The 15,096-nt window shown below is 42.1% G+C and overlaps 1 pseudogene; it reads left to right on the forward strand.

Moving 5' to 3' along the window:
* The first annotated feature begins 2,543 nt into the window (after positions 1-2,543).
* On the forward strand, positions 2,544-3,034 carry LOC101105507 (peptidyl-prolyl cis-trans isomerase A-like; annotated as a pseudogene).
* The last annotated feature ends 12,062 nt before the right edge of the window (positions 3,035-15,096 follow it).

The following is a 15,096-nucleotide window of genomic DNA, read 5'->3' on the forward strand; positions in this document are numbered from 1 at the left end:
GCAAGAGGGCAAATGCAAGGTCTTGAGTAAAGGACCAGTAAGGAGATGAGTGAGGCTGGATCACAGTGAGGAAGGAAAGAAGGATGGGAAACCAGTGGGAGAGAGAGGTGAGTGCCAGGTGAGTGCCAAAGTCATGAGAAGGACTTTGGATAGTATTTCAAATGTGGGAGGAAGCCATATGAGGGTCCTAAGCAGGAAAGCCACATGATCTGATTTCTATATTAAAATAACCATTGTGACAGATTTGTAGAGAGTGAGATGAGTGCAATTGTGCAGTAGTTTGAGCATTCTTTGGCATTGCCTTTCTTTGGGATTGGAATGAAAACTGACCTTTTCCAGTCCTGTGGCTACTACTGAGTTTTCCAAAGTTGCTGGCATATTGAGTGCAGCACTTTCACAGCATCATCTTTCAGGATTTGAAATAGCTCAACTGGAATTTCTTCACCTCCACTAGCTTTGTTCGTAGTGATGCTTTCTAAGGCCCACTTGACTTCACATTCCAAGATGTCTGGCTCTAGATTAGTGATCACATCATCATGATTATCTGGGTCGTGAAGACCTTTTTTGTACAGTTCTTCTGTGTATTCTTGCCACCTCTTCTTAATATCTTCTGCTTCTGTTAGGTCCATACCATTTCTGTCCTTTATTGAGCCCATCTTTGCATGAAATGTTCCCTTGGTATCTCTAATTTTCTTGAAGAGATCTCTAGTCTTTCCCATTCTGTTTTCCTCTATTTCTTTGCATTGATTGCTGAAGAAGGCTTTCTTATCTCTTCTTGCTATTCTTTGGAACTCTGCATTCAGATGCTTATATCTTTCCTTTTCTCCTTTGCTTTTTGCCTCTCTTCTTTTCACAGCTATTTGTAAGGCCTCCCCAGACAGCCATTTTGCTTTTTTGCATTTCTTTTCCATGGAGATGGTCTTGATCCCTGTCTCCTGTAAAGTGTCACGAACCTCATTCCATAGTTCATCAGGCACTCTATCTATCAGATCTAGGCCCTTAAATCTATTTCTCACTTCCACTGTATAATCATAAGGGATTTGATTGGTCTAGCAGTTTTCCCTACTTTCTTCAATTTGAGTCTGAATTTGGTAATAAGGAGTTCACGATCTGAGCCACAGTCAGCTCCTGGTCTTGTTTTTGTTGACTGTATAGAGCTTCTCCATCTGTGGCTGCATAAAATATAATCAATCTGATTTCAGTGTTGACCATCTGGTGATGTCCATGTGTAGAGTCTTCTCTTGTGTTGTTGGAGGAGGGTGTTTGCTATGACCAGTGCATTTTCTTGGCAAAACTCTATTAGTCTTTGCCCTGCTTCATTCCGCATTCCAAGGCTAAATTTTCCTGTTACTCCAGGTGTTTCTTGACTTCCTACTTTAGCATTCCAGTCTGCTATAATGAAAAGGACATCTTTTTGGGTGTTAGTTCTAAAAGGTCTTGAAGGTCTTCATAAAACCGTTCAACTTCAGCTTCTTCAGCATTACTGGTTGGGGCATAGACTTGGATAACTGTGATATTGAATGGTTTGCCTTGGAGACAAACAGAGATCATTCTGTCGTTTTTGAGATTGCATCCAAGTACTGCATTTCAGACTCTTTTGTTGACCATGATGGCTACTCCATTTCTTCTGAGGGATTCCTGCCCGCAGTAGTAGATATAATGGTCATCTGAGTTAAATTCACCCATTCCAGTCCATTTTACTTCGCTGATTCCTAGAATGTCAACGTTCACTCTTGCCATCCCTTGTTTAACCACTTCCAATTTGCCTTGATTCATGGACCTGACATTCCAGGTTCCTATGCAATATGGCTCTTTACAGCATCGGACCTTGCTTCTATCACCAGTCACATGCACAACTGGGTATTGTTTTTGCTTTGGCTTCATCCCTTCATTCTTTCTAAAGTTATTTCTCCACTGATCTCCAGTAGCATATTGGGCACCTAATGACCTGGGGAGTTCCTCTTTTGGTACGCTATCATTTTGTCTTTTCATACTGTTCATGGGGTTCTCAAGGCAAGAATACTGAAGTGGCTTGCCATTCCCTTCTCCAGTGGACCACGTTCTGTCAGACCTCTCCACCATGACCCGCCGGTCTTGGGTTGCCCCGCAAGCATGGCCTGGTTTCATTGAGTTAGACAAGGCTGTGGTCCTAGTGTGATTAGAATGACTAGTTTTCTGTGAGTATGGTTTCAGTGTGTCTGCCCTCTGATACCCTCTTGCAACACCTACCATCTTACTTGGGTTTCTCTTACCTTGGGCATGGGCTATCTCTTCACAGCTGCTCCAGCAAAGCACAACTGCTGCTCCTTACCTTGGACAAGGGGTATCTCCCTACCGCCGCTGTTCCTGGCCTTCAATGTGGGATAGCTCCTCTAGGGGTTGCAAAGATCGGACATGACTAAGCGACTGAACTGAACTGAACTGTAGAGAGTGAACTGTGGAGGGTGTGAGAGAAAGAGTGGAAGCAGGGAGAAAGCTGGATCAAAGAATGCAAGAAGGACCTCGCAGATGCAGCTGCCTAGAGCCTCACCCACTGCCCAACCATGGTCAACCCCACCTGGTCTTGGACATTGCCAACAAGCCCTTGGGTCACTTCTCTCTCAAGCTGTTTGCAGACAACGTTCCAAAGACAGCAGAACATTTCTGAACTCTGAGCACTAGAGAGAAAACATTTGACATAAAGTTTCCTGCTTTCACAGAGTAATTCCAGCATTTATGTATGTGCAGGGTGGTGACTTCACAAACCATAATGGCTCTGATGGCTAGTCCATCTTTGGAAAGAAATTTGATGACAAGAATTTCATCCTGTAGCACACAGGTCCTAGTATCTTGTTTATGACCAATGCTGGCGCCAACACAAATGGTTCCCAGTTTTTCATCTACAGTATACCAAGACCAAGTGTTTGGATAGCAAGTATGTGGTCTTTGGCAAGGCGAAAGAGGGCATGAATACTGTAGAAGCCACAGAGTGCTGCAGTCCAAGAATGGCAAGACCAGCAAGAAGATAAAAATTGCTGACTGTGGACAAATCTAATAAATCTGACTTGTATTTAACCACCAGACATTCCCTCTGTAGCTCTGGAGAGCATCCCATCATCCACATCTTCTTGAAATAGCTTCCATAATTTCTGTGCTCCCACTGCTGTTCTTTGGGTTCCATACTTTCCTTATTCCCCTCCAAGTTTAGCTGGATTGCAAAGTTAAGTTTATGACTATGAAATAAAAACTAAACAAAAAAAAGGAATGAGAAGAAAATGACAGCTCAGGAGATGAAATAAAAGGCATCTCCAAAGAGAGGGTTCCCAAAAAGTATTTTAGCCAACTTGAATATATAATTTCAAGAATGTGAATTTGTCAAATTTCTACTTAAAGAAAGCTAGTGTTTTAATTTCATTCACATATATATTTAAATTATATCTACAGAATCAATCTAAAAATACCAATTTATCAATCAAGTATTTCTTCTTTACCAATCTCATATAAATGAAATAATTTTGATAAAACTCATCACAAGCATGTTTGACATCTTTTAAGAGCCACTTTTGGGGTCACTTCACACAAATTTCTAGGGCATGCCACTTTCACTCCCCTCTATACCTGTTTTGAACCCATGTATGGGCTTTCCTGGTGGCTCAGATGATAAAGAATCTGCCTGCAATGCAGGAGAGTTGGGTTCGATCACTGGGTTTGGAAGATCCCCTGGAGAAGGGAATGGCTACCCACTCCAGTATTCTTGAACTTCCATGGACAGAGGAGTCTGGTGGGCTATAGTCCATGGTGTCACAAAGAGCTGGACACAACTGAGCAACTAACATACACACACAACACACACACACACATAATGCTGTAGCTGAATGCTTATTCCAAATCACAAATACCCATTTGCAAAGATTCAGATTTTAAAGTAGAACTTACATCAGAATGTAGATTCTTTGATAGCAAGGATATTGTTTTCTGAACTACTGTATCCCCAGTGCCTAGAACAGGGATCAGCAAATATGGCCTATGGACCAAACCTGTGAACAACAGTTTTATGAACAGTTTCATTGGAACACTGGCAGGCTTATTTATTTGCATATCATCTGTGACTGCTTTTGCTCTGTCACAGCAGAGCTGAACAGTTATGACAGACTGTATGACTTGCAAAGCTTAAAACATCTAGTTCCTGGCCCTTTACAGAAAAAGTTTGCTGATCCCTTGTCCAGAGCATTGTATAGCCTACAGTAGGTATTCAACAGAAATTTGATATTGACTATATAGGTACAAGGAAACTTTATTTTCTGAAAAACAATTTGCAGAAGGAAAAAGCAAAACCTGATATTCTGTAGTATTTGTCAAATTCATCCTCAACTCCCTCCATGCTTGGCCCTTCTAGTGGTTCTTTTCAAGCAATAAGTGGCATAAAAGCGTTTCTATCTGATTTCTATGGGAGCATTTTCTAAGGCAGCTCTCCTTCCCTCCACACCATAAATAACTCTAAAGACATCACATCTCTCTTCTGTGCCTCCATTTTCCACAACTTGAAAACAGAGTGTTAGTGGAACTTGCCGGTCAAGTGTTTTCAGAGAAAAGGAACTGCAGTAGGAGTGCTGGACTTTTATATCTGGAAAAAGCAAGGGGCAGAAGCATGGGAAGCCCATATACACACAGAGGGGTGAAAGGGCTGGTCAGCAGCTGGAGCCAGGAGAGAGCAAGCCTTGTGGAAAGAGAGCACCTTTTGAAAAGGGACTTCTTTCTCCATAGTTCAAACTTCTCTTATAAAAGCATGCTTTGAAGGGGTCCTGAAATTCTGTTCCCTCACATGTTGAAAAGCTATGTACAAATGTTCTGATTTTTATAGTACGCAGGCTCTTTCAGAAGTTTCCAGTGCTCCTATGCAGGTATGTTGGAAAGGTTTGCAGGTAGCTCAGCCTAGCTAAGGCTCTGTCAACAGCTGCACTGCTGGATATAAAATCACCTGAAAGAACTCCAGGCTAGAAAACTGACAGAATGGTGACTGCTTTATTTATTCTTGCAGAGCAAAGTGGGAATTACCTCACTTGTTGAAAGAGAATATAGTCTTAAGAGTCAAAGAGCCTATAGTTTTTGTCATTGTAAAGGGCTCAAAATAGTTCTGCTTAAACTCTCTGGTTCTTCTGCTTTCTGGAAAGGAACAGAGAGGAACTCTGAGAGAAGTCAGATGAACCCTTTTAAAGTATTCTAGCAGCAATTTGTATAGAGGATGGTCCTGGGAGTGACTTACTGTAGCCTGAACTATCGCCAGGGGCAGAAAGCAGAAGCTGTGAGGGCTTTTGTGGCCAAGCCTGAAGACCTGGAGCCACAGTCCTGCCCTGGAGCAGACTCCTCCAAGACCGACTTCAGGCGGAGTGAGCAAAGAAGCCTTCTAAGGAAGCCAGATTGCTAACTCAGCCTTGCTTTCTTCATTAAACACTATAAAAGAAATAACTTACAATGTGAAAGCACCTAGGGCAAAAAGTTCAGCTTAGCCTGGGATCCCCCCTGAGGGAGACTCAAGATGAGACAGAGGTTGTCAACTTGAAAGACACAAGAAACATCAGCAGGCAAGTGAGGAAGTGAGACCTGGCAGAAAAGGCAGCAATGAGGGGGCAGATAGCAAACCAGCTACACTGTGGATGACCAGGGAGCTTACTCCAGGGAGAAAGTCTGGGACATTGTGTAAAACAAGAGCCGTTGGGGCAGAGGGGCAGAGGGGCAAAGGGGAAAAGGAGTCCAATCACTGGATTCAGTGATTGATTGACAGATGGTGGTGTGGTGTTAATTCCCCTAGAACTCCCTTTTTAGGTGAAGAGATGCAGATGCTGACACAACATCTTAATAAGGTAAATTCCAATGGATATGGGTGGCATATTCACCATATATACTACCAGGTCTCTCAATAAAAGTTTCCTCTGGTCTTTTCTTGCCCACATGCCACTCCTTGGAAGCAAGAAGTTTGCTGGGATGGAGCAGTGATACCCACTTCATTCACAGGGTCCATTATCTCTCTCTTTTTTTTTTCGGCCTCACCATGTGGCATACAGGATCTTAGTTCCCCAACCAGGGATCAAACCTGTGCCCCCTGCATTGGAAGCACAGAATCTTAACCACCAAACTGCCATGGAAGTCCCAGAGCTCATTATCTTTTGAATTGACTTCTGTTTGGGGAAATACCTACACTGTGAATCCAAACTCTCCAAAGTAGAGCACAAATGTCCAGTTTCCCTTGTAGCTAGGACACAGGCCTGAGGTTAAGGCTCTGCTAATTTGGTGCACAAAGGTGACACTATTTGGGGGGTAAGCATGCAATGCTGGTGACAGACTGATGGAGATTTCCCTTGCTCGTGCGGAGAGGAGTGGTAGAGGCATGTAGTTTGGGGTGGTGGAGGCAGCAATGCCTCTGGAGGTTTTCTGGTAGTTCAGGGTACAATTTTTGACACAAAATTGGCAGCGAGGCTAGTGGCTTTAGCACTTGCAGTAATTTGAACTTGCCAGCATCATCTGGTGCTCAACAACTTCAGGGCTTTCCCATCAGGCCAGCTTCTGCAACTGGGTATGGGTGATCCTCCAAGAAGCTTGATCTCGAGTATGTTTCCCCCCACGCCCAGCTTTATATACTTTATGTCAATCCCTTTCTTGCTTTAACTAGTCAGAGTGGATTCTGCACTTCATGCCTAAGCCCATGACTGATATAGGGGTAAAAACAAATGGTAAAGTATGTAGTATGACATAGTGTATTTTATAAAAGCATAAAGAAACCGAAAGGGACTACTTGGTCTCCCCCTAATCTTCATAAAGAAAGTTACCTATAAACTATCTCAAATGAGAAACTAGTTTTCAAGTCTCCAGTGAGAAAATTCTATACAACCTAAAGAATCACAGGCTTCCCTGCTGGCCAAGATGGTAAAGAACTCACCTGCAATTTGGAAGACCTGGGTTTGATCTCTGGGTTGGGAAGATCTCCTGTAAAAGTGAATGGATACCCACTTCAGTATTCTGGCCTGGAGAATTCCCATGGACAGAGGAGCCTGGTGGACTACAGTCCACAGTGTCGCAAACAGTCACACTTGACTGAGCGACTTTCAGTTCAGTTCAGTTGCTCAGTCGTGTCCAACTCTTTACGACCCCATGGACTGCAGCATGCCAGTCCTCCCTGTCATCACCAACTCCCGAAGTTTACTAAAACTCATCTCCATTGAGTCGGTGATGCCATCCAACAATCTCATCCTCTGTCATCCCCGTCTCCTACCTTCAAACTTTCCCAGCATCAGGGTCTTTTCAAATGAGTCAGCTGTTGGCATCAGGTGGCCAAATTATTGGAGTTTCAGCTTCAGCAAAAGTCCTTCCAATGAATATTCAGAGATGATTTCCTTTAAGATGGACTGACTGGATCTCCTTGCAGTCTAAGGGACTCTCAAGAGTCTTCTCCAACATCATAGTTCAAAAGCATCAATTCTTCGGCACTCAGCTTTCTTTCTAGTCCAACTCTCACTGGATCCAAATCAGGAAAGGAGTATGTCAAGGCTGTATACTGTCACCCTGCTTAACTTATATGCAGAGTACATCATGAGAAACGCTGGGCTGGAAGAAGCACAACCTGAAATCAAGATTGCCAGGAGAAATATCAATAACCTCAGATATGCAGATGACACCACCCTTATGGCAGAAAGCGAAGAAGAACTAAAGAGCCTCTTGATGAACGTGAAAGAGGAGAGTGAAAAAGTTAGCTTAAAGCTCAACATTCAGAAAACGAAGATCATGGCATCTGGTCCCATCACTTCATGGCAAATAGATGGGGAAACAGTGCAAACAGTGGCTGACTTTATTTTTTGGGATCCAAAATCACTGCAGATGGTGACTGCAACCATGAAATTAAAAGACGCTTACTTCTTGGAAGGAAAGTTATGACCAACCTAGACAACATACTAAAAAGCAGAGACATTACTTTGTCAACAAAGGTCTGTCTAGTCAAGGCTATGGTTTTTCCAGTAGTCATGTATGGATGTGAGAGTTGGACTATAAAGAAAGCTGAGCACCAAAGAATTGATGCTTTTGAACTGTGGTGTTGAAGAAGACTCTTGAGAGTCCCTTGGACTGCAAGGAGATTCAACCAGTCCACCCTAAAGGAGATCAGTCCTGACTGTTCACAGGAAGGACTGATGTTGAAGCTGAAACTCCAATACTTTGGCCACCTGATCTGAAGAGCTGACTCATTTGAAAAGACCCTGACACTGGGAAAGATTAAGGGTAGGAGGAGAAAGGGATGACAGAGGATGAAATGGTTGGATGGCATCACCAGCTTAATGGACATGGGTTTGGTGGACTCCGGGAGTTGGTAATGGACAGGGAGGCCTGGCATGCTCCAGTCCATGGGGTCGCCAACAGTCAGACACAACTGAGCGACTGAACTGAGCTGAACTGAACACATCCACACGACTACTGGAAAAACCATAGCTTTAACTAGATGGACCTTTGTTGGCAAAGTAATGTCTCTGCTTTTATTAAAAAGCTTATTAAGGCTGTCTAGGTTTGTCATAATTTTTCTTCCAAAGAGCAAGTGTCTTTTAGTTTCATGGCTGCAGTCACCATCTGCAGTGATTTTGGAGCCCCCAAAAATACGTCTCTCACTGCTTCCACTGTTCCCCCATCTATTTCCCATGAAGTGATGGGACTGGATGCCATGATCTTCATTTTCTGAATGTTGAGTTTTAAGCCAACTTTTTCACCCTCCTCTTTCATTTTCATCAAGAGGCTCTTTAGTTCTTCTTCACTTTCTGCCATAAGGGTGGTGTCATCTGCATATCTGAGGTTATTGACATTTCTCCCTGCAATCTTGATTCCAACTTGTGCTTCCTCCAGCCTAGCATTTCTCATGCTGTACTCTGCATATAAGTTAAATAAGCAAGATGACAATATACAGCCTTGACATATCCCTTTCCCAATTTCAAACCAGTCTGTTGTTCCAAGTCCAGTTCTAACTGTTGCTTCCTGACCTACATACAGATTTCTCAAGAGGAAGGTCAGGTGGTCTGTTATTCTCATCTCTTGAAGAATTTTCCACAGCGTGCTGTGGTCCACACAGTCAAAGGCTTTGGCATAGTCAATAAAGCAGAAGTAGATATTTTTCTAGAACTCTCTTGCTTTTCCATGATCCAGCAGATGTTGGCAATTTGATCTCTGGTTCCTCTGCCTTTTCTAAAATCAGCTTGAGCATCTGAAAGTTCTTGGTTCACCTACTGTTGAAGCCTGGCTTGGAGAATTTTGAGCATTACTTTGCTTGCGTGTGAGATGATTACAATTGTGCAGTAGTCTGAGCATTCTTTGGCATTGCCTTTCTTTGGGATTAGAACGAAAACTGACCTTTTCCAGGCCTGTGGCCACTGCTGAGTTTTCTAAATTTGCTGACATATTGAGTGCAGCACTTTCACAGCATCATCTTTTAGGATTTGAAATAGCTTAACTGGAATTCCATCATTGTGCATAGTGATGCTTCCTAAGGCCCACTTGACTTCACATTCTAGGATGTCTGGCTCTAGGTGAGTGATCACACCATCGTGATTATCTGGGTCATGAAGATCTTTTTTGTATAGTTCTTCTGTGTATTCTTGCCACCTCTTCTTAATATCTTCTGCTTCTGTTAGGTCCATATCATTTCTGTCCCTTGTTGCACCCATCTTTGCATGAAATGTTCCCTTGGTATCTCTAATTTTCTTAAAGAGATCTCTAGTCTTTGCCATTCTATTGTTTTCCTCTATTTCTTTGCATTGATCACTGAGGAAGGCTTTCTTATCTCTCCTTGATATTCTTTGGAACTCTGCATTCCATAGGGTTACAAAGAGTCAGACATGACTGAGAGTCTTTCATTTTCACTTCAAGAATCACACCATTGCAGGAACCTACAACACCCAATGCCAGAATGTTCTACTTTTGTAGTCAAGGAGATACAAGAACTTTCTGTAGTCGTTTAAAAGAAAAATGTACTTAAATAACTCATTTTCTCAGTGAATTTACCTTTAATGGTTTTTAATTTTATTATGTATAGAGCTGCCAACTGGCAGACATTAAGGAATCATCATCTTCATTTTTTTCCAGTTTAAGGTGAGTCAGACGAAAACTTGAGCGGAGACAAAGATGTCAATATTATTTTCAGTACCAAAGAAAACTCTTTCCATGTCACATGGGCATGAGAAGCACTTATTTTCTTACTTTCAGTTTCCCTTCTATTCTGGGTCTTTTGAAGCCATGGCAGGAAGTCAGGGAAACTTTCTCAAATCTCTATACCAAAAGCCAACATGAGAATTCTACCTGAATTCCTTCCTTCCCTTGTGAAAATGACAGTCTCCTTTCAGGAGCACAAATTTATCTTCCTCCAGTTCTTGAAGGATGTCTGTCCTCTGATACTTGCACTTAATGGCAAGAGTAATGATGATGATGATTACATATCTGTCAGTGGTTTTCAGAAATCATTTGAAGGGCATTGGGCCTCAGCAGTATTTCATTAACATCTTACCTTAAATGTTTTACTCATCGACCTTAAAATGCTTCAAAATTCATATTTTTCTTTAAAATTACTGGAAAATGTTATAAATATAACAAGCATAATGATTCATGAACAAATCAGGTTACACTCACAGGGAATAAGAGTTGGAATCAGACAAGCCTAGACTGTAAGGAAGGATCCTCCCATGTTTGTAACCTGATTCTCCATAGTTGTTAACTGCATACCATGGCCAAATCACTTAATAAGTCTTAGACTTAGTTTCTTCATATGTGACTGGGCTCACATTACCCATCACATTGGATTGTTGTGAGGTTAGTGATGTAACATTTAAAGTAAGTAAAAACATACCTGGCATATAATAAAAATTCAGTTGTTTGCACTAACTCTTGTCCAACTTTGCAACCCCATGGACTGTAGCCCGCTAGCTTCCTCTGTCCATGGAATTCCCCAAGCAAGCATATAGGAGTGAGTTGCCATTTCCTTTACCATAGCATATAATGAAAATTCAGTAGATGGTTAACTATTATTTTTTTCTTAACCATCCATCTATACATGACTGTTTTCAAACAAATATTGCATATATTTAAATATGGATGAGAATTTTCTTTCAACTCTTGGTTTCAAAATTTTACATATCTCATTTCTGTGATCTGAGCCATTGTTAATTTAGTAGTCTTAGGATGATGACCATCTTTTCCATCATATCTTCTGACCTCTGCCAAAGCTCTTTTTTCCAATGCACATCAACCCACACTTTCATGTGCCAAAGTGGTTTCTCATTGCTGTGTGGATCTAATTCAAGCTCTTTATCACCTCCTACAGTCATTCTCCCATTCCCCAGCTGTGAATCACAGAGCTTAGGTGGTTTAAAATTACATTTTGCAAATCCCCTTGCTTAATAAATTATACCAGCAGTCTCCAGCTTTTTTGGCACCAGGGACCAGTTTCATGGAAACAATTTTTCCACAGACCAGGGAGTGGGGGTGGGGATAGTTTTGTTAGGGGAAGCACACTGACTGAAACTGCCCACCCTGGCCAGGCACCATAGTAACCATTTGCATGAGCTGTTTTACGACAGGAGGTCCTGTTAAGGAACATGGAACTAATAAGCCACCACCAAGCAGGAGAGTTCGGGAAAGGTCAAAAGGAGACACCACATGTCCAACCACCTCCCAGAATCCTTCTCTCTGGCATCCATCTTGGCTGAACAAGGTGTGCACCACCAGGAAGGACTCTGAGTCAGAATGATTGGCGAAAGACAGCCCAGAAACTAATCCCATCACCATAAAACCCAAGACTGCGAGCCACATGGCAGAGCTGTTCTCCTGAGTTCCCTTACCCTACTGCTCTCCACCCAGGTGCCCTTTCCCAGTAAAATCTCTTGCTTTGTCAGCACATGTGTCTCCTCGGACAATTCATTTCCAAGTGTTAGACAAGAGCCCAGTTTGGGGCTCTGGAAGGGATCCCCCTTCCTGCAACAGTTTCAGGATGATTCAAGCGCATTTATTGTGTATTTTATTTCTATTATTATTACATCAATTCCACCTCAGACCCAGATCCCAGAGGCTCAGGACCCCCAAATTATACCCAGAGTAAGTAAAGTTGTTGAAGCTTTAATGACACCAGTGCCCAAGATCAGGAGCCACCAAATGCTTCCCATCCCAGATCTAGGTAAGAATCTTAACACCATTATGCTTTTAAAAGTTTCTCCCCCACACTCATTCCAATTTCAAGTTTTCCTCTGGATACTTTAGTTCAGTCTCAACTCTCCCTGTGTATTTCTTTTCATTCTCTTGAATTCTTTGAGCCCACTTTGATCTCCCTTATATTGCAAACTGCTTAAAGGCAGAGAGATTATTTTGTTCATGGCAGTAAAGGATCTTCTACCCAATTCACACACACACACACACTCCAAGAAAACTGCTGTAGCACACTATAGATCCTTTTTAAAATGCTTGTTTGCATATATCTTTGACGTTAAATATTCCTCTCTAGGCATTCAGAACACAGTGGGTTACTTTGTGCTGAATTGCTTGCTCCCTCCAAGCTCAGAGCATCAAAAATGCCCAGTAAAAATCTTAGAAAGATGTATTTTCAGAACTATAGGGAGCCAGGCCTTAAACACCACCCTAACTAAGGCACCTAAACTGAGCCCACAGAGCCCACAATTGTCTCCAGAGAGTCAGATGAACAACCAGGTCATCTCCACCGGTTTGCAAAGAATTCCAGAGTCACAAGATATTTGAGACAGGAAGGACTTCAAGGGTCCTATTGTCCAACCTCTTCAATCAGTAGATGAAGAAACAGGACAAGAATAGAGAAACTGACTTGCTCAAGGTCATCCAGATGCTTTGCCCAAGAAGGACCTGGAGCCCCCAGCCTCTCTTCACTCAGTCACATTCTGCGTGCATGGCCTGGGGTGTTCAAACCACTCTTAGCAGTATCTGAAAAGCTCTTCAAGGGCCATTGGGAAATCAAGAGTGTACCTGACATCAGCCTTTCCCCAGAGTTCTTGGGTGATGACAGGGATAGTGACCTCAGTGACAGGTCCCTCAGCACTTCCCCAGCATCTTCACATCCTACTCTGCCCACACTCAATTCTCTTTAACCCTTCATTTATCACCCCAGAACTTGAGAGTGAAGCCAGAATGAGAGAAGGCCACCATTACTGGGTGTCCCCCACACCACCCTTCCTGCCCATAATCTCTGAGTAATGATTCCTTTTGCCAGAAGCTCAGCTCCCGAAATAGTGTGGTGCCTTGGCGGCAGTCCAGGAGCTAATAGGGATGGCAGCATTGTATCTTATGAGCCGTTTTAACTGAGCTAATTTAGAATTTACCTGACCAATAGTACCATAAAATGTACTCCTCAAGATGAGATTGTTAATTACCACAGGATGACTGCCTGTGTTTGCTGGCCAGGGGGAGAGCTGGAGGGGAAAGGCTGGTTTCCAGAAATAATCCTTCTCTCAGCACCAAATAGGAATTAAATGTGGGAAAGGGCAAAGGGGATGGACAGAGAGATTCACCCACAGGAACTAAATAGGGTTATAATTAGTTTGTGTGTTTGCAGGTGTCATCTTTCACCCTCTGCCTGCAGAGGAGACTGCGGGTAGGCTCAGAATCCTTTGTGTCTCTTAGAGAAGGGCATTGCGATCCTTGGGGTGTTACAGGAAGAGCAGGAAGCAAGACGACTGCTAGGAGCAAGGCGAGCAAAGTCTCTGTGGTGCAGAGATGCCCGACGCAATGACCCCCGAATATAACACTGTTTACTGACAGCAGCTCCCCACAGCTATTACAGAGCTGCCTGAGAGCATCCTAATTAGTGAGGGTTGTCAGCACTCCCATTATAATCCCCAGTTGAGTGAGCTAAGTGTTTATCTCAGCCACTTCAAGTCACAGTCTCTGAAACACAGCCTTGAGTCTCCAGTTTCATTACCCCATGACTTATCTAGTAATTCCTGTTTCATATGCATCTCAAATGTATATTTAAGCAGTGCCATTTCAAATCATATCAACTGGATTCTCATAGCTGCCTTATTGCTGAGATATCTACATTTTACAAAAATGTCCTAAGCATTCTCTTTCCAAATATTTTTGAGATAGGAGTTATGTTAGATTCAAAGCATTTTCTCCCCACCACTTCGTTTAATGTTTTCTCTCGAGCTGGCTTTATATACTAGGACTTAACCTTACAATAGTTCTGTTCCTGCTTTGGGCTAAATGATAGTCTTGTGCATGAGTCAAAAACTGTTCTGTGAATTCATCCTAAGCATACTCTCCTTAAAATTCATTCATTCATGAAACCTATGTGAAATTTAGACTGTGTGAGATATTTAAAGACCAACCTTATTTAAAGACAAACCTTATTAAAAGTAAGGAGTATCTTGCATTTTGAATCAAGAACAGGAATAAAACTCAAATGGGACAACAAAAGTGTAAAAACATGATTCATATGGATACAGTCTTGTTAGAACTGCCTCCCTTCTTAGAATGCCCGTTTTCCATAGCCACAATTGTCAGGAGAATTCTAGGGTGAAGGGATGTGGAGGGGGAGCCTTATTTTATTGAAGTACCAGACAATACCCTAGGTAAGTATATCAAATATCAGGCTTCCCTTAGGCAGTGTGGAGCTGACCTAAGCTTAAGTCTGTCACCAAAACCAGTGGTTTTGTGAAAAAAGAGAAGTTCAATAGATACTAAGAAAATAGAGCCCACATTGAATCCTTTTTGAGATCCATGTAAAATTAATACTAAAAATGCTTAATGTGAATTCATCTATTAAACAATGCAAGAACATTAACAATAGTCAAATTAACATCACTTCGATTTACAGAGTTATAATCCAACACTTAAACTGAATATCATTTTTTAACTTTGTATTATAGGGATTTTTAAATGCAGACAAAAACAGAATAGTTTAGTGAATCCTATGTGTTCATTACTCAGCTTCAACACCATTCACTCTTTTTTTTAATTTATTTATTTATTTTAATTGGAGGCTAATTACTTTACAGTATTGTAGTGGTTTTTGCCATACATTGACATGAATCAATCATAGGTGTGCATGTGTCTCCCATCCTGAACCCCCTCCAACCT

The sequence above is a fragment of the Ovis aries genome, chromosome 7, assembly GCF_016772045.2.
Source record: "Ovis aries strain OAR_USU_Benz2616 breed Rambouillet chromosome 7, ARS-UI_Ramb_v3.0, whole genome shotgun sequence".
Lineage (NCBI taxonomy): Eukaryota > Metazoa > Chordata > Mammalia > Artiodactyla > Bovidae > Ovis > Ovis aries.